This window comes from Saccopteryx leptura, chromosome 12, assembly GCF_036850995.1.
Source record: "Saccopteryx leptura isolate mSacLep1 chromosome 12, mSacLep1_pri_phased_curated, whole genome shotgun sequence".
NCBI classification, from domain to species: Eukaryota; Metazoa; Chordata; class Mammalia; order Chiroptera; family Emballonuridae; genus Saccopteryx; species Saccopteryx leptura.
Window position 1 is genome coordinate 7,906,229 of NC_089514.1, and position 18,892 is coordinate 7,925,120.

Here is an 18,892-nt window from a genome sequence, read left to right on the forward strand (position 1 = left end):
ACAAACTTGTACAGTAGCTTACTGTACTAAATATTGTAGGCAATAACCCAATAGTAAGTATTTATGGTTCTAAATATCTAAACATAGGAAAATTACAGTAAAAATTGTGTTAAAAGATTAAAAATGTCTAGAGGACACTTATATAAGGGCCCTGATAGATTCATACATGAGATTCATCAATTATACTTTGGGCAATAATGACCTAGTATAATGATATATGCCCAGTAATTACTGATCAGAGTTTGCAAAAATTCATTAATTAAATGATAAACTTACACACACACACACACACACACACACACACACACACACACACACAAGCAACCTAGGTGTTTCTCATTCCCAAGTTTGAAAAATACTATTAGAGTGGTAGGAGTTCCAGAAGGAAGAATTATGGACTAGATAATTAAGAAAGACTTCTTCCTTCCCTATTTCCTATCTATGAGCCTTCAAGGGCTTCACACCCAGTGCAGTGGTTCTCCCTCTGGCTTTGGATGAGCTCCTCTCATCAGGTAGGCCCGGCTCTCTCCAACCACTCTAGCTAGATGGAGTACAGAATAAATGAATCCAAAGAAGAAAAAGCCACGTGGACTTAACTGCCTTTAGTCTTCCTCCTTCACACCAAGGCTTCCAACCTCTTGCACATACTGTACTTCCCCCATAATGCACATCCATACTACACATCCCAAGTGTTTTTACAATTTTTTTTACCAGAATCCTTATAAAAAGAAACGTTATATCCAAAACAAAATTTAATCCCCCAAAAATGTATACTAAATGCCATATATTGCTATTTTCTATTTCTTTCCTACTTTCTAAAAAGCATTACTAGAAATCTACAAAATTGATTTCAAAATCAACTAAGAGGTCTCAACTTGCAGTCTGCAAACATCACTGTAGGGACCAACAGTCCACATTTAACAGTATGCCTCATTTGGCACACCTAATCTATAATCATGCTACCTTAAAATTCTACTCTGCAAAAACAAATTTTTTTCTACATCAGTTTCACTGTACAATTAATCTGTCATCTAAAGTTGAAACTTAGTACATTAAAAAAGAACATGCCAAAGTTTCATCTTAAAATTCAGTAAAATGCATAAATACTAAAATAAAAAATTTCAACCTCCAATCAAAAATTGAAGATAGCTTATTAGCTCAAAATGTGAAACATGGTTCTCAACTGGTAATTTAGTATTTAACAATACTTTACTGACAAAACCCAGAATAGAGAATAGAGTTAATATGTATACCATCAAATTGTAACAAGTCTGAAGCCAACCTGCTCTACCACCATCTGCACTCTGACTGGTCTTGTCTTCTGACCATCTCCATTCATGAAACGTTGAAAACCACAGATTTAACGCTTTTTTTTTTTTTTTTTTTTTTTGGAGGGCAGGTTCTGCAGTGGAGGTCTGGTTACGGTATGTTGTTAACTCTCTACAATTGCTTTAAGGTCTGTCAAGAGTCCGAACTTGTCTCAAACTAGCTCAAAAGTTCTGGCATGGACTTATTTAAGATTATGTCTATGAGAAAATCCACAAATCCAAACAACCAATTTTATAACAAAACTTTGAAACATACTCTATTAATAACACTACCTTTCATATAATTAACATATTGAATACCTTCTCTCCAAAACGAAACCAGAAAACCAAAAATTCTTTTTTATATATTTCCATTAATTTAGGGGGGAGGGAGGGTATCAATCCATTGTTCCATTTAGTTGTTCATTCATTGGTTGCTTCTCATATGTGTCCTGACCAGGGATCGAATTGGAGACCTCAGCATGTTGGGACTGTGCTCTTTAACACACTGCGCTACCCAGTCAGGGCCCAAAAATTCTTACCTAAATTGCAAGTACCGTATTATATCCTTTTTGTTAATTAAAATCTACTTGACAAACACAACATTTTTATAATCAGTTGTGAACTTCCAATTCTGTAGCCTAAGAGTACATTTGATATTTTTAATAACTGTGTTGAGGACCTGGCCCCATCATATTGTCCCATCACAGACTGACACGAAGTCACCATATAAACCATCTGATCCTCAGCGTCCACATTTATTTCATAGCTCCACGCAATCCTCTCCCCTCTAGCCCCACCCACTGAACAGCTGGGTGGGATGAGAGATTGTTTCCTGCCCTCCTCCTCTGCCCTTTCCCTAGCTATTTGGAGGAACTAGGGATCCGGGCGGCAGTAACTAGCTCTGTAACTGTTTATATCCTGCTTAAAGTACCGTCCTTCGGTTTACTGGAATTCCATAAATTTCATTTCATCCGTATCTGTACAGTTCATGCCTACAAAGTTTCCTTCTCAACTTGCTCACATGCTTGGGGGTGTGAGGGGTGCTAACCATATTCATCACCTGCATGCACATCAATATGCAAAACAACAACTGTGCTTTTGAATCTAGACTACCTGTTCCTTTAGGTTCCCAAGGGCATTCAGTAACATACTATTTCTTTTCATCAAAATAAAGCCAAAAGAAATCTTCAAGTTGAAACTACAATACACTCGCAAGAGTAAGTTAAGCAACTAAGCAAGCACCTAGATGTCACAAAGTATTTCCTCACACTTGAAAAACCTAGATTTGAAACAATGTACTCTCGCAATGTAACGCAGCAAGCGAAAATGTGCTGGGACAATCTCAGTAGCTTAGTCCTAACTAGACACACGGTACGAAATGGAACTCGGCAGTGGAAAATGTGAATGAAATGGCCCTGCTCTTTTTCCAATACGTGGGGGAGGAAAGGAAATGAAAGGGCTGAAGAGAATAACTAAGGACATTGAAATATTTTCAAAACGCAATTCCCTTCAACATCACTAGGACGTGTGGCCAAGAGGGTCCCTCCCTTTCCCAGCGACCCTTCCCACCTTTCCGTTCCTCGGGAGGGCGCCCTTCCCGGACGTTCTTTTCTCCCTTTCCTTAAAAGCTGAGCCCAAACCAGGCTCCTTCTGCTCCGTCCTCCAGCCTGGCCCGCCACCCCCGGGCTCTGGGGCCGCGCCTGGGAGAGGAGAGCCCGGGCGGCGGGCGGGCGGCGCGGGGAGCGGGGCGCTGCAGCGGCCGCCGCCTCCAGCGCAGCTGCAGCCCGGTGCATCCATCCTTCCTCCTCCCGCCCGCCGCCGCCTCCAGCGCAGCTGCAGCCCGGCGCATCGTCCCTCCTCCCGCCCGCCTGGTGCATCCTTCCTCCGCTCGCCGGGCCCGCGCCGCACGAGGGGAGCCCGCCGCGGGGCTGTGGGCTGCGTCCCGCCGCCGCCGCCGCCGCCGGGGAAGCAGGGCCGCGGGGCCGCCGGGCACAGACGACCCCTTGGGCCGCTCCGACCGCGGCGCCGGAGGCCGCGGCTCCCGTCGCCCCAGCCCCGGCCCCGGCCCGCCCGCCGCGGCACAGGAAATGCCGCCGCCTCGGCTCCGCTCACATTCAATTCAAACTGTCACCGCCGCCGCCCCTCCCCCCGGGCCGCCGCGCCCCGGGCCCGCCGGCGCCCCCAGCCCACCTCCCCTCGCTGCGGCCCCCGCCGCGCCTCGGGGCGTCCCCCCAGCCCGGGCCCGCGGCCGCACGGCTGCCCCTCGTCCCGGGCCGCCGACCTGAGCCGCGGCGGCCCGAAGCTGAGACTCACCCATGGTGCCGCTGTTGACGCTCCTCTCCTCGGCAGCAGCGGATCTCGCACTGACCGACATCCCCTCCCCCTCCGCGACCAGCCCGGGAGCGGCGCAGCCCGCCGATTCTCCAAAGCCGCCTACGCCGATTCCGCGGCGTAGCCGCCCGGCGTCGCTGCTCCGCTTACGCAGCCGACAGCAGACGGACTCCTCCTCCGGCTCTCGCCCGACTCCCGCCCCCTCCTCCGCCTCCCGCCCCCTCAGAAGAGGCTTCCGGGCCGAACGGGGGGGGGCTGGCCTCGATCTCGCGAGATTACTCCCTCCCTGCCTCGCCGCCCTGCTCCATTGCGAGCATGACTTCCCTGGCGTCGGCGCGCTTTTGCTGCTCGGGGGCCGCCGCCATGTTTAGATTGGCGGGATTTGGCACCTCCTGGGGCATGGGTAGTCAGGCCCTCTGTGCCTGTTTCTTCGACACCGCCTCTAAGGTTAAACCGCGTCCCGTTTGTCGGTGAAAAGCCTGGGGAGGGCGAGAGGGAGTGGCCGGTGGGGTGCGAGGGTGGGGCTTTGCCCGAATTAAAGATGGCGGCCGGGGAGCCGCCCCGTGCTGTTGCACGTCAGGTTTGGGAGCTGCGGTGCGGCGGGGCGGGCCTGCGCGCCTCCTTACGGAGTTGGCGTAAAGCGGGGAGGTGCTGCGGGAAGAGGCCAGACTGGGTGGGGAGCGGCGTTCGGGGCGGGGTCTTGTCCACGCCCGAGCTCTGGGCCACCAACCTGACGGCATTGTCAGTGACAGTGAGGAGGCACTAAGAGGCAAGTGTCTGTGTCCCCGTCCATCCCCGGCTCCTCAGCTGCCTTGACTCGGGGGAGGAAGTGAGCTTAGACCCCTGTGGCCCCCACGTGCCCCTGGTGCTGTCACTTCGGTGGCCTGGCACCGCGAGGAGGTCGGTTGCTGCTGCTGCTGGACTCCGCGCGGTCACGCTGTTGGCTCGCCTCGTGCCCGGTTGGGTCCTCGAGGAGCTCACACTCGGATTGAGGGAATAAACGGGCACACGTGGGGACGACTGGGTGACGGGGAAAGGAATCACGGGCTGGCATTGGTCTGCTGGAGCAGCGAATGCCCCTCGGTCACTGCAGCCATCTCCAGATGCTTTCTAGTGAGAGTAGCTTCACTTTACTGCGAACATCAGAGCAATCCATGGGCTTCTGTGCCTTTCTTGAAAACTGATGGCTGTCTTTCTCGTATAGTTCATGCACATGTATTTTCCTCGTTAAGTTGCATGTTATGGAATCACATATATATATATATATATATATATTCATATATATATATATATATGAATATATATAGTCGTGAGCTGGCATATGGATGTGTGCATAGCAGCATTGCTTATATGAACGAAACCATTTAAATGTCCATCACGGGAGAATAGGTGATAAAGTTACACTGTTGGACACAAAATATACAGAATACCAACGAATAGTAATGAGCTAAATAAAGTGACTAGTGTTAACTCAGAATTCATTAACATGCTATTGAGAGGGGAAACGCAGGTTGCAGGAAGACATAGATGGTATACAATAAGTAAGAGTTCAAAAACTGGGAAAGTAAAAAAGAAGATAGACAGCAAATTTGGAATAATGGTTACTAACAGAATGGAAGAGAAGGGAATGTCATACAGAGGATTCAGTTGTCTCTGTAGTGTTTTATTTACCACCAAAAGTGATTTGCAGAAAGTCGCAAACCCTTAAAGCTAGGTGGAGGATACATGAATATTAAACTGTAATTATTTTCTATTCTGTTCTCTATTCTTTTTTTTTTTTAAATAAACCCCTTCTATTTAAATCTTTTTTAATTTTTTTTAAATTTACTCATTTTAGAGAGGAGAGAGAGAGAGACAGAGAGAGAGAGGAGAGAGAGACAGGGGGGAGGAGCTGGAAGCATCAACTCATCAACTCCCATATGTGCCTTGACCAGGCAAGCCCAGGGTTTCGAACCGGCGACCTCAGCATTTCCAGGTCGACGCTTTATCCCACTGCGCCACCACAGGTCAGGCCCTGTTCTCTACTCTTGAAATGTTTCCAAGTAATTTTTTTTTTAATGAAGGACTTTTCACATAAGGAAACAGCTTGTTTTGCATCTTAATAGCCCCTGTTTCCTGAGTCTTCATTTGCTCCCTCACTACTCCGAAAGTAGAACCCATCAGAGAGGAAGGAACTCCAACAGCTTCGTGTCTCCGAATTCATTAGCTTCCCTGCACCCACACCCATCCTGGCAGACATCCCAGTGGATCAGGTATTTGCCCCGTCCGAGGCCCAGATTTCCACGTGTTCTATTTTATGTCTCAGTGCCAGTCCTCTGGATTCCGTCTCCCCCTGTCTTCCCAAGAACTTCATTTAGTAGATTATTTATTTCCTGTTTCTGGGTTCTCTCCCTACCACCCCACTGAGATTCTAAACAAAGTCAAGAACAACCTCTCTGTTCAGCCCAGTGGTCCCGTTTCCTTATTTTACTGAACCTCTCTGCAGCATTTGATACTAGTGATCATCGCCTGCGGCACTTACGGCCCTTGCTTGGTAAAACCACACTTTCCTAGTTTTCCTCTGGCTTCCTTATGTTCGGTATTTTAACTTCCAGAACCTCCGTCTTGGGCCTGTCACTTGAACATCCACGTACCTCAGAGTTGTATCCTAGTTGGTTCATTGCTATCTCACTTTTTATGTTCTCCTTCAGTGATCTCATTCACTTCCATGGATTCAGTGACCATCTCTATGCTAATGACTCCTACATATCAATTTCTAGTTCTCTCTCCTTACTACACATCTGCATACCCGACTACCCCCAAGATACATAGGCTCATGTTCCGAGATATCTCACAACAACGTATCCCAAATTAAATCCTTATTTTCATTATACTCATTTCTTTTTTCTCAATTTCTAGATGGCATCATCATCAGCCCAGATGCCTCAGCGAGAAGTGTGGGTTTTGTACTCGGTCCCCCGCCCCCACTGTAGACAGCCATCAGAACGTCCCACCCGTGTTTCCTTCTCGTATATATCTGTCGCATCCCTTCATTTCTCTCCGTCTCCACTATTCCTGAGCTAGCAGGCCAGCGTCATCTTCCTCGCTCCTTTCTGCCTGGTTCTGCTCCGACTCATTCTTCACATTGCACCCAGAGTGACCTTTCCAAACTTGAACTTTGTGTGTCAGCCTCCTGTTTGAAGTCTTCAGATTCCAGACTTCCCCTAAGGAAGCTGACGTGATACATTTCCCCGTTTCTGGCCGGTCCGCCATGCCCTGTTCTCTCTCTAAGCTCTAGCAAGCCTTGCTGCTCCCTCTGTCTGGGACACTGCGCTTCCTTTTTATACTTGCATTCCTTCCCTGGTTTTCTCCTTTGAGTCTCAACTCAGCCATTGTTTTCTCTAAAAGCCTTTCTTGATCTCCCAAGTTTGGGCAAGGTACCCTCTTACCTACCAGCCACCGCCCTTAGTATCTTGTATACTCCTGTGGTAGCACAGCTTTGTACATACTTGTCTTGTCTCTCTCGTTGAGTCTAAACTCCTTAAAAGCAGGGACTCTTGTCTCGTTCAAATGTGGATCCCCACCTAGCACCTAACCCAGGGCCTGGGCCTCATTACCTCATGCAGCAAATATTTCTCGAGTCATAACTGGCTACGAGGTGAGGCACCAGCACAGGGGTTGATGTGTGGAATGGGAGACCCTGGGGAGAGGTCTCTGAGCAGCGAGGGGATCCGTGAAGTCAAAATTATCTTAATTCTAACACTAAGACTTTTTCAAAATCTTTTGGATTCTCATTCTTTCATGAGCATATAGTTGAGTTTTCCAGAGACTACCTGAAGTGTGGTAAGTGGAACAGATTGAATGCAGAAACATAAATAATTCAACTAATATTAAGCCAGACATTAAAGGGATTTGCCAAAATGTAACACAGTGGCACTCTTCAAACTAACTTCTTATTTTTGGTTTGGAAGATACAATTATTTTTCATAAAAATGTGTTATGTCATCATGTAGTGAATTTATTTTTTAATGAATAAATAATATTTTTAAACTTTTTCCTTTTTAATTTCTAGTAAGTATCAATAGATATATTCCACATAAACAAAAACTCTTTGGGGTTTAATTTGTAAGAATGTAAAAGGGTTCTGAGCCCACATGTTTGAAGGTTGCTGCACTAGCACATAATATGTGTGTGTCCATTGTCAATGTGGTAAATAATTAATGTCAGGTTGCCAAAATTCTGTTTCTTAAAACTTCCCCCACAATGCCCAGAATATCTGAATAGGCAAAAACAAAAATATCTTTAATATCTAAATATGCATAAGTGAAAGTATTCTTTTCTTTTTTTATTAAGTGAGAGGAGAGGAGGCAGAAAGACAGACTCCCGTAGGTACCCCAACCAAGATCCACCCAGCAAGCCCCCTACTGGGCCATGCTGCCAATCGGGGCCATTACTTTGTTGCTTGGCAACTGAGCCACTTTTGCATGGAGCCACCACCTAGCCAACTTGCTTGAACCAATGGAGCAATGGCTGCAGGAGGGGAAAAGAGAGAGGAAAAGAGGGAGAGTCGGGGAGAAGCAGATGGTCGCTTCTCCTATGTGCCCTGACCAGTAATTTAAGTAGGACATCCACATGCTAGGTCGTCACTCTACCACTGAGCCAGCCAACCAGGGCCAGTGAAAGTATTCTATAGGTGAATGTGCTTTATAAACCATGGTATGTTTACAAATTCTACTTTCTGGTGATTTTTCTATGATAAATATGGACCAACATTCAAGCTTTTGTGGTAGAACCAGAATTACCTATTAATATTAGATAGTTGACTTGAAGATGAGAATTTTTATAGCCAGCCATGTCATATCACTCTGATTTAATCCATATAACAATTTAAGAAGTAGATAAGACCTCAGGTAAAGAGATTGGTTCCTCTGTTGTCCTGAATCCTGTCCTCATTCGGTAGACATTGGTCTAGTGAAAGGGGAAGATGGTTGTTACAGTTTTCAAGAACTTTTACCTTAAGTGTAAGCAGAAGGACATGTGGATGGTATTAGGTCTATATGAAGGTTTCTTTGAGGGCCAACTCACGACTGACAATATAAATGAGACAGCACTATGGAACAAGTCTGTCCTGTTTTTTACAATTACAAAACTTAGCAGACATAATCAGGTTGGGTGGAGATTGAGATTTCAGGTGTGTATTTTATGAAGTAGGTTTGGCAACCTACAATATTTCCCTGTTAACAGTAATAGTCAAATGTCTAAAGAGCCCTGAAGTACCTTTTCTTCCTCCTCTGAAGGGCTGCAGGAGAAGATTAAGAAATGATGTGGAAAATAGCCATTAACTAAAATTTTCTCTCATGAAACTGAAAAATCTATAACTTACTGAAAGGCTAAAACTAGTTTCATAGAATAAATATTGGAGTCTATTTTGTTCACATCAAATTTAGAATATGAAACCTCAGAATTCAAGATATTGCTGAAGAAAAATATTCTACCATCCACAATATTTCTTTTAAGTGTCATGAAATACAAATACAGGAAATCAAGCTAAGTATGGTTTTGTATTTAACTTTTAAATATTTGAAAACAGGGCATTCTGGTATTAAATCATAATTAGATAACATAGTTATTAGAGAAAGTTCTGTTAAGATCATAGAATGTAACTAAAATATCTGACTGTTAATGTTCTACAAATGAAAGGGAATATATATTGACATGCCTTTTTATAGATTAAGAATCTATACAGTCCAGGAAGTTGAATGACATTTGCAAGGTTATACAACTAATGAACAAAAATTAGAAAAAGTAAAAGCCTGCTACTTCCTCTTCCTTTGTAAGATCAAACTTCGCCCCACAGAGGAAGGGAAGCCAAAAGACACAGTAGTAATAACAAAAGAAAATGAGAGAACCATGCATCTTGAAGACCAGAGATTTAACCAGACATGGCTATTGAAATAATAACTCTCATTCTTAAATTCTTTACCTTAGAAGGAGGGATCTTTCTTTTCCCACCAGCCACGGAGGGAGTGGGGGAGAGAGCAGAGTCTGAGTCCTGACTGCCCAGGAGGCCCGATTTATCTCCACTTATCACTGGAGGCTCAAGGAATTCTCAGATTCCAGGGCTGTCCTGGAAACCGTTCTTACAGAGAGGAGAGCCCTGCTTCCCTCTGAGGACCCGTGTTCCTGGTGATGGAGTGGTGGCAGAGTCTCCTCTGGGCCTGAGGGAAAAGAGGAGGCCATTTACCTTGAGGTTTTCTTGCCAATCAGCACCTTGTTGTACAGCTGTCCAATCTGATTACACAGTAAAAATAGCACTGAGCACAATCCTGGAGAAGAATTCAAAGTACATAAAAGAAAATCTATTGTAAGTGGAAAAGGCCATTGTTGCCAACTCCCTTTGGCATTTTCTACCACTGAATCAGAAAGTAACTGAAATAGGAAATGGGGACACATGGTTCTATGGGAAACCAGCTGCCTTCAACAACCAGACAATGTATTGACTTTGGCAATGATTGAATACCTCCTGCTATAGAAGAGGCGGATGAAAGTGAGTTGAACCGAACTGACGGAACTTTATAGATTGGGGCCAGCCTAGCATGTTAGCGCGCAGCTGACACCCCCACCTCCAAGCCGCTCTTCCTAGCAGACCTTTGGCTGTTTTCTGAAAGCGCACCTCAGAGAACCTAGCATCTAGGAAAACAGGAAGTTTAGAGGAAGCAAAGGCCTGTGCCACACGATGTGCTTGCTGTGGGCGAAGCAGTGTCATTGGATTACCATGGAGACTGACCGGTGGAGGACAAAGGCTCAGTAAGAGTTAAGATAGTATGTTACTACTCCCTTCCTTTGTGAGGCTCACCACAACTCACAGACTCCTTGCTTTGTATCTCTAATTATCTGACATTGATTGGATCCTGTTTTAGGGAGATAGTTAAGCATTTGATAAAAAAGAAAAAGTAAATAATGGTGATGTTAATTGTCACCCATGATGTGGTCCATTTCATGAAAGGAATTGTGATTGAGATTTATTTATGGTTTTTAGTTGATACTCTTTTTTTTCTTTCTTGATTTGCTTCCAGAAATTTGACAGTAAATGATAATAACTTGCCAGTCAACCACTATAAACAGATAAATAGATTTTGTGAATCCAAAATAATAGCCATCTTTATCATCCCACATGGTAGGAATATAGCACTAAAGACTAATGTTACTAATGTTAAGCTATGAATACTTCCCCCTGGAGTCCAAAAGGCTACGCTTGTGTCCTAAGAGAATCTAGTATTTTAAGAGTTGAAAGAGACTTTATAACTAAATCAGCTACCTGCCACATTCATACTCTCAAATATTATTTTTTCATGTCGTGTATAAGGTCACAATACCGACTATTAAAACTGTAACTGTTAAAATTTGAACTTAAACGAAGCAGATGTGCTGCAGATGATACTATATTACTTTAGAGCCCCATAGTTCACATATGGTATGGGTGTCACTCTCCTTTTTACAATTTATGGCACAGAACTGAACAGACTTTTCTGAAGTCCTTGTTTATGATAAAAGTGTTCATTTAATTGCTTATTATTTCAAAATATGTTTTTGGTTTGAGCTAAATGTCAGTGATATTTAGATGCTCTCAGTGAGCACTAGACAATTGCAATGTTTCCTCCAGTACAGTTGAGCTGTTTTTGCACATTTGTGAGCAAGCAGGACCGTGGATTTGCCTTGGCTACGAGACTGCAGACCGTGAAGGTGAGCCAAGTCCTTGGACATCTTTCATCTTGTTCAGACCTAGCATAATGCCTGGCATGAAGTAGGCACCCAGATAGTTTTTGGAAATAATTGTATACACCTTTATGTTTCATCCGTAGCTTAGAAAACTAGAGTATAAAAAAGGAACACCAAAAAAGGGTAAAAGGGAAAAAAAAGAGACTTGAGTATTGCAAATATGAAGAGATTATTATTTTATCTTCATATTTGCTCCTTAATTTATTTCTAACTTCCATTACACACACATACATCCAAGCACATTGGGGAAAATAGTGGGGTGGGGGCCTTTCCTATACAACCCCCCATTTCAAAGTCAGAGATCTCTTTGTTTCTTTAGCATCGCCTCGAGACCTCTGTGTTTCCCCGGGCGGTGGGAGGTGGTTGGCAGCACCTCGACAGTCCCAGGAGAGGCTCAGCTGGTAATGCCTTTGGCAGGGTCAGGGGAGGAGAGAGCAGGTCCCCTTCCCTGGTCTCAGCCCAGCTGCTGCTGCCCTCCCTCCCTCCTGACAGGTTCTAGGTAAGAGGCCGGCCTGACTCTCCTCCTCCTCCCAAGACGTGCTAACCTGTTGGGGAAAAGTAAGCAGAAGGCTCTGCAGATCCATGGTGTTTAAACGACCGAAGTGAACTCCAGGAAAGAAAACAGAGGGAAGAGACTCCAACAGTCAAGCCCTCTTGTCCGTCACTGGCTGACCCGCTCCCTCTTCCTTTCCTTTTCTTGCCAACATGCAGCCTTCTCCAGCAAACAGTCTTTCACCTCACAAGTAAAAGGAGCTGCTGAAGGGAGAGAAAATATCAGGAGACCGAGAGACCGTCTATTCCAGCTCCTGTGGCTGTGTACTTCTGGGCGAGTCACTCCTCCAGGAAATCAGAGGAATGTCAAGCATGTGAAGGTTACTGAGGATGGCAGCCGAGCAGAATGAAGATGGCCAAGTAAGTTCAGATTTCCTTCCACGCCCTTCCTCGCAAGGCACAGACATCACGTCACCGAAGGCTGAGGGACACGGTGGTCCAGGAGAGAGTGTGCTACAGCACAGCTGCGAGGGGTGTGTTGTTGGCTGGCTCTTGATCAGTGCAAGAAACGTGAGAGAAACGATGTGGGAAAGACTTTCCTCTTGTTGTTTCATGGTCCACATAATGAAAATATTACTTCCATGCTAAGCACCATAATTGCTTCTCCTTGTTGTCAGATGCGGGGCCAGAATGAGATACATCAGAAAACAAATGTTCACACGCATCCAAATGTCCGTGAGATTCGCCAGCATTCACAGTGAACACCTCTTATCAAGTAAACTGCAGTGAGCGAGGAGGGAAGGACAGTGGAGAAGGACAGGGAGAACATGGCGTCAAGTCAGTAGGGAGCAAGTGACTAGAATACCATGTGGACCTCAACTCAAAGCCCGAGGGCCACCAAGGCTTTGAGAAGAACCCCTCTGTGTTAGTGTGCTGGGGCTCCCATCACAAAAGACCACGCTGCCTGGGTGGCTTCAACAGCAACAATTTCTCTCTCCTGGATCTGAGGCTCCAAGTCCAAGACCAAGGTGTCAGCAGGTTTGGTTTCTCCTGAGAGCTCTCTGCAGATATCACCTCTGCCTTCACATGGTCTTTCCTCTGTGCACGCATCCCTGCTCTCCCTCTCTCTCTCTCTCTCTCTCTCTCTCTCTCTTTTCTTTTCTGGTGTCTTTATGTGTCCAGACCTCTTCTTACAAGGACATCAGTCAAATTGGATTAGGCCCCTGTAATGGCATCATTTTAACTTAATCACTCCTTTAATGGCCTTATCTCCAAATACCATCACATTCTAAGATGCTGGCGGTTAGGGCCTCAACATACGAATTTTTTTAATAAGATTTTATTTATTTATTTTTAGAGAGGAAAGAAAGATAAAGTGGGGAAGAGTGGGAAGCAACTCGTAGTTACTTCTAGTATATGTCATTTTTTTGTGACAAAGACAGAGAGAGAGACACGGACAGACAGGAAGGGAGAGAAATGAGAAGCATCAATTCTTCGTTGCAGCACCTTAGTTGTTCATTGATTGCTTTCTCATTGATTGCTGTGCCTTGACCTGGGAAGGGGGGCTACAGCAGACCAAGTGATCCCTTGCTCAAGCCAGCGACCATGGGGTCATGTCTATGATCCCACACTCAAGCCTGCGACCCTGCGCTCAAGCCTGCGACCCTGTGCTCAAGCCAGGTGAGCCTGCACTCAAGTCAGCAACCTTGCCATATTGAACCTGGGTCCTCTGCATCCCAGTCCAACGCTCTATCCACTGTGCCAACATACGAATTTTGAGGGGACACAATTCAGCTCATTACACTCTCCCTGCAAGTTGACAGAGTCTAGTTATATATATAATTGTCCCCTTTGACTTGGCTATTCCTAACTCTAGCCTAGGAAAATAACCAGCATATATGCCAAATGATTTTTACATATGGATATTTATTATAGCCCAAGCTGAAATAGCAAAAAACAGTAAGTAACTTAATTGGCTGTACAGGCCTAGAAAGAGGCCTGAAAGGGTGTATATCAAACTGTTAACAGTGGTTACATCTATGGTCTGGGCTTTGTAGTAGGGCCTTTCCATTTTTATTTGTGTACTCACATAATTTGAATTTTTGAAACAGATGTGTTTGGTTTCATAACTAAAAATGAAGCCATCAATTTTTAAATGTATTCCCTGAAGAACATGGGGTAGACAGGTTTAAAGCCCATAAAGTTTGACAAATACTGTAATAAGTAATAAAAGCTATCACTATTGAGCATTTACAACTTATTCATTCAACAAACATTTTGGGGCCTCTATATCCCAGGCACTATTAGGCGCTTCACATACATTACACCCAGTCCTTGAAAAAATTTCTCAAGGCAAGTTTTACTGTGTTAATTTTTTATGGCAGAAAACAAGACTCAGGGAAATGAAGTAATTTGCAAAAGTTGCACAGTTAATCAGCAAAGCCAAGCCTTTGGTCTGCTCTACCGTGCTGCCATGTGAAACTGCTGTGTGTGCAGGATATGGAGACTGTTGTCCAGTTTGACATGTTAGAGTTACTGTTATAGGTCATTACTGAATCCTCTCAGCACCTCTGAAATCTAAGTCTAAATCTGTGTCTATCTATCTATCTTATTTCATAGCCACTAATCAGAAGTATTTGCCAGAACAATTTTGAACTTACAAATGATTTTGATAAGTGGGGGGAAATTCCATGATCTTGAATGCTCACTGAATGATGGTTGGGGGCGGGGGTGAGGACAGTCGCTCCTGTTTACTCTGTTTATTGTAGGGCCGGCAGTCCTGGTGTTTGGAATACTAACATAGCAGTCTGGGTCTGTAAGTGCAGTCATCAAAAGAAAGAAGCTTTGGTGGGTTGTGCCCTCCGATTACCATCTCTGGAAGCACAGGCATGCACCTTGTTCCCTGTGAGCACGAGGGCTTTGTCCAGAGAGGCTGGAATGGCGGCCTGGAAACCACTTCAGGAGAATCTCACGCAGCAGGACTCTTGGTCATCCTATGTCCTGACACTTGATCGTTCCTCTCCAGATAGCAAGAGGGCCCATTGGAAGGTGGAAGGTGCTGCCGCCAGTCTGCAGGGGCGACTTCGGGGAATGTGGCACGTCTCCCACCCCTCCCTAGCTCCCGCCTTGGGCATCCATTCGTTCCTCCAAGCGTCCACTCTGCAGAAGCAGTGGGGAAAACACAGTGCTTTGACCTGCCTTCAGACACGTGTTACCTGGTGTGACTGGAGGTGAAGAGGTGACAGTAGGCCCGTCCTCAGGGACTGTGGCAGAAACGGGTCAAGTTGGGGCGGCTGGGGGTACAGAGGCAAACCTGGCCATTGCACTGTTTCCTGGGACATGCCGCTGGGAAGAGCGAGGACCTTGTCCGTCAGGGTCCCTAGTGACGGAGTGTGGAAGTAGCTGACTGGCAGCTCATGTGGGCAGAGCCCCTGGTACTCGATGGTCCTCCTCACTAGCACCCCACCCCCACCGTGAGCCTGCCAGGCTTTTGCCCCAACCCCTGGCGGCACCGTGGAGGGTCAGAGGGAGTACAGGCTCTGCGTCAGAATAGAGAGGGTTAGCGGCTGCTCAGCCCCTTCCTGGCCGTCGGACCTCGGGGGGCCGTGCCGCCTCGCAGGCTGTCGCGAGGATCAAGTGGGACTGTAAGCGAAGGGCTCCGCACAGCGCCTGCTGCACAAAGGGAGCCGGCGTCCTACAGTCAGTCCGTTCTAGGTCCCTGCCGAGAGCTTCGCCAGGACCGAAGGCCCGCCTTGAACTTCAGCCCAGTCAGCTCCCAGTCCTGACCGCTTGCCCAGTTCCTGTTGAATCCTTCCTCTTGGGCCATTTTCCCATCCTTTCCGCCATCAGGATGCAGCTCCAAACACGCATCCTGCCTGCCTTTCACCCACCAACCGCATCCCATGGATGGCGGTGCCAGCTTCAGTCAGACTAGGGGCAGCTCTGGTGCCCCTGAGACTTGGTAACTTAGACCGATTGTTAACCATGGTCCCTTCCTGGGACCACGCCGGACCTGAACCCCTCTGAGGACGGAGCGCGAGAATCTGCAGTTGTGAAAGCTCTCCTTCCCTCACAGCAGGGCCGCTCCGGAGTCTTGACTCATTCTTCTGTGCAGAAGTTCCCTGCATGCTGTGTGACCAAGACCCCAGCATCTACTTTGTAAACGCTCTGGGTGCTTAATAAATGTTTATTGAGCAAATGAAGGCTTTCTGTTAGTTGTTACTATTTTCTTTTTTTGCCTTACAAAGCTATTTAGCTATGGAATTTTAAAATAGCATTAAAATAGTAGCACATACTAGTTTTTTAATAAAGATTGGTTCATGAATGATTAAAGCCTGTTTTGTTAGACTGACCGGTGATGGCGCAGTGGAATGCTGAGGTCGCTGGTTTGAAACCCGGGGCTTGCCTGGTCAGGGCACATATAGGAGTTGATGCTTCCTGCTCCTCCCCCTGCCCCTTCTCTCTCTCTCTCTCTCTCTCTCTCTCTTTCTCTTTCTCCTTTCTAAAAATTAATGCATAAAATCTTAAAAAAACAAAACCAAACCTGTTTTGTTTTGGGGCACATTTGGGAGGGTGGGGGGTGAACAACTACTTGGGAGAGTGCCTGTGGGAATCCACAGAAGTAAATGAAATGACAGCACATGGAAGACTTCTGTGACACATGATGGGTCATGTAGAATAATAATGATGTCATACCATCCACCTACTAGTGTCAGGACATTCTAACTTGCTCTGGAGAAGAGGGAGCTCGGGTCTGCAAGTTCTCAAAGGCCACTGTGCATGTCCCCAGGAAAGAGACAAGCGGGAAATGGTTCTCATCACTCCCAGCTAGACAAGCACAATAAGGAGACATCTCCTTTTCTTTTCTCTGTATTAGGGAAAATTTCAAACATAGACCAAGTAGAGCGAATAGGGTCATAAGTCCTCCTCTCTGTTGTATAGCTTCAACAATATCAGCATTCTGCCTGAACTGGACCAACCTATGGGATGCAAACTAGGGCTTCTAAGTTTACTGTTGAAATTGTTTGAGAAGAATGTGTAAATAAATGCTGTGGGACTAGGGCAGCATTCTCTGGGACGGTTTAGAGATGGCCTGTACTCCCAGGGCCCATTTACAGATCTTTTCCACATCTGACTAACAATTCCTCTTTGAGTCGGACGATTAGCACACCCCAAATTCTGTGCAGTCTCCTGTTGAGTGTAGATAATAGAGTCACTGTACTTGTCCTTGGAAAAACAACTTATTTATGTTTAGAACTTTAGAAAATTGTGACTGTCTCCATCTGGGTTACAGAGGACCAGTGAGTCCAGTGTTCCGTGGTCCCAGCGTTCGATGGCTCCAGATGTGCCAACCCCAAGGTGACCTTCTGTCGGTCCAGAGGGCGGCTGAGGGAGCCAGGCTGATGGTCTGGTTCACTGCCCGCAGAAAGAGTCTCCACGTGTGCAAGCCTGCACTGTTAGGGCAGACATTAGGCAGGGATTCGTGGCTTCACACTGAATACAAGCAGTTACTGGGAATCACTGTTATTGACTCGGTCCAACCATTCATTTAAGTCATGGGGACACTTCTAGGTTTAGCTTTCCTATCATTTTTTTTCTTCCAAGTGTCCAGTTTTAGTTCCTACTTTTTGTACAAGGTCATCAGGTGCTAAGTTGCCCCCTCTGACAGTGGGAAGATATTAATATTAAACTATTATTTGAGAGGAATCCGCCATAACATGATTACCAAATGCAGTTTCACATTAAGCACATAGCTCAATATGTATTTGTCAGAAGTACAAGGTGGAGTGTCTCCCTTCCGAGTGTTTTCTACTCATATATTTTAAAGTGACATGGGTTTAGTCACATAAAAATAATCTCATTTAGAACTAGTGTATTCTTCTTTGGGATGCAGAATCCACGCTGGTCATCTCTTCAACTCTCTGACCTGTTTTCAGCTCTCTGACCTATTTTCAGCTCTGTCCTATTTTCAACTCTCAGTTTCTTACCTAGGTCTGCGTGACTCCGTCTCATTTCCCTCAGATCCTCTGAGTGTAGCCACACCTTAGTTTTCATCCTCATACTCAGTCAAGTTTTCTCCAACCACCACCTATCTGTCTGCCTCTCCTGTCACCTCGTGTCTGACACCCTCCTCCCTTTGTGGACCCAGGCCCTCTGCTCCTCCATCCGCCAACCTTCCTGGCCTCTCAGGACATCCCGGGCACATCCCAGATCTCGGGGACAGTTGTCCCCACTGCTCACACTGACTGGATCCTACTGACCCTCCCGTCCCTGGTCTCCTGTCACATCTGTCCTGCCCAGCTCCAGCCCTGGTTAAAACAACCATCTGCTGCTTCTTTTCCTTCTTAGGCAGCCGAGCATTTCTGGACAAAGGAGCATAACCAGGTGCGTTGGACGCTCTGCAATGTATTCCTTCCGATTTTTGCGGGGGACCCAAGAGCGCTGGCACGTCCTTTGCTCACTCCTCTTCAGCTCACTGTTAAGATGCACAGAGCCGTCGTCCCAGTCTTCTGTGCCCCCATTTACTTTCTAGGCCTGTCTCCCCCCTTTTCTGCTACCTGTTTCACAAGAAGCTGGAGATCATTTGATAGGAGTGCTGTACAGATTTCACTCCGCAGATCATCACCCATTCCCTTGATCTTTCCTCTAGTCTCTGAAGAAGTTCCTGACTTCCTTCCAGACCCGTGTTCCCAGCTACTCCTCCTCCCCCAACCCCATGTCCTCCTTGACTTGACTCCCCGTCCGTCTTGTCCCCTCTGTCTACTTCCCTTCCATTTTCTGGCCCTCCGCCCTTCATGTCCCTTCCTTGCTGCCTGCAAACCTATCCTCTCCTGTTTGAATACTCTACCTTGATTCTAATTTTTAGTAGTGTTACTTCTGTCTCTCTCCTTCCTCCTCATCCTCAAACCTGACCTTTTTCTTCTCCCTCTCGATCCTCTGCACCATCAGCCTATGGAAAGTCCTAATGCCAAAAAACCTCTTCCCAAACCTTCTGCCCAAAT

General features: G+C 46.1%; 1 long non-coding RNA gene across 4 annotated transcripts in view; it reads left to right on the forward strand.

Annotated features, from left to right (window-relative positions):
• Window positions 1–16,126, forward strand: part of LOC136384240 (uncharacterized) — a 40,928-nt gene extending 24,802 nt beyond the window's left edge. Inside the window, exons 2-5 of one of the 4 annotated variants that reach the window (XR_010747548.1) lie at window positions 3,618–4,098; window positions 5,504–5,647; window positions 12,111–12,311; window positions 14,660–16,126. This is a non-coding gene — a long non-coding RNA (uncharacterized lncRNA). Of the gene's footprint in view, window positions 1–3,617; window positions 4,099–5,503; window positions 5,648–12,110; window positions 14,565–14,659 lie in introns of those variants that run through there. The other 3 variants (XR_010747550.1, XR_010747547.1, XR_010747549.1) reach the window with 3 other exon arrangements.
• The last annotated feature ends 2,766 nt before the right edge of the window (window positions 16,127–18,892 follow it).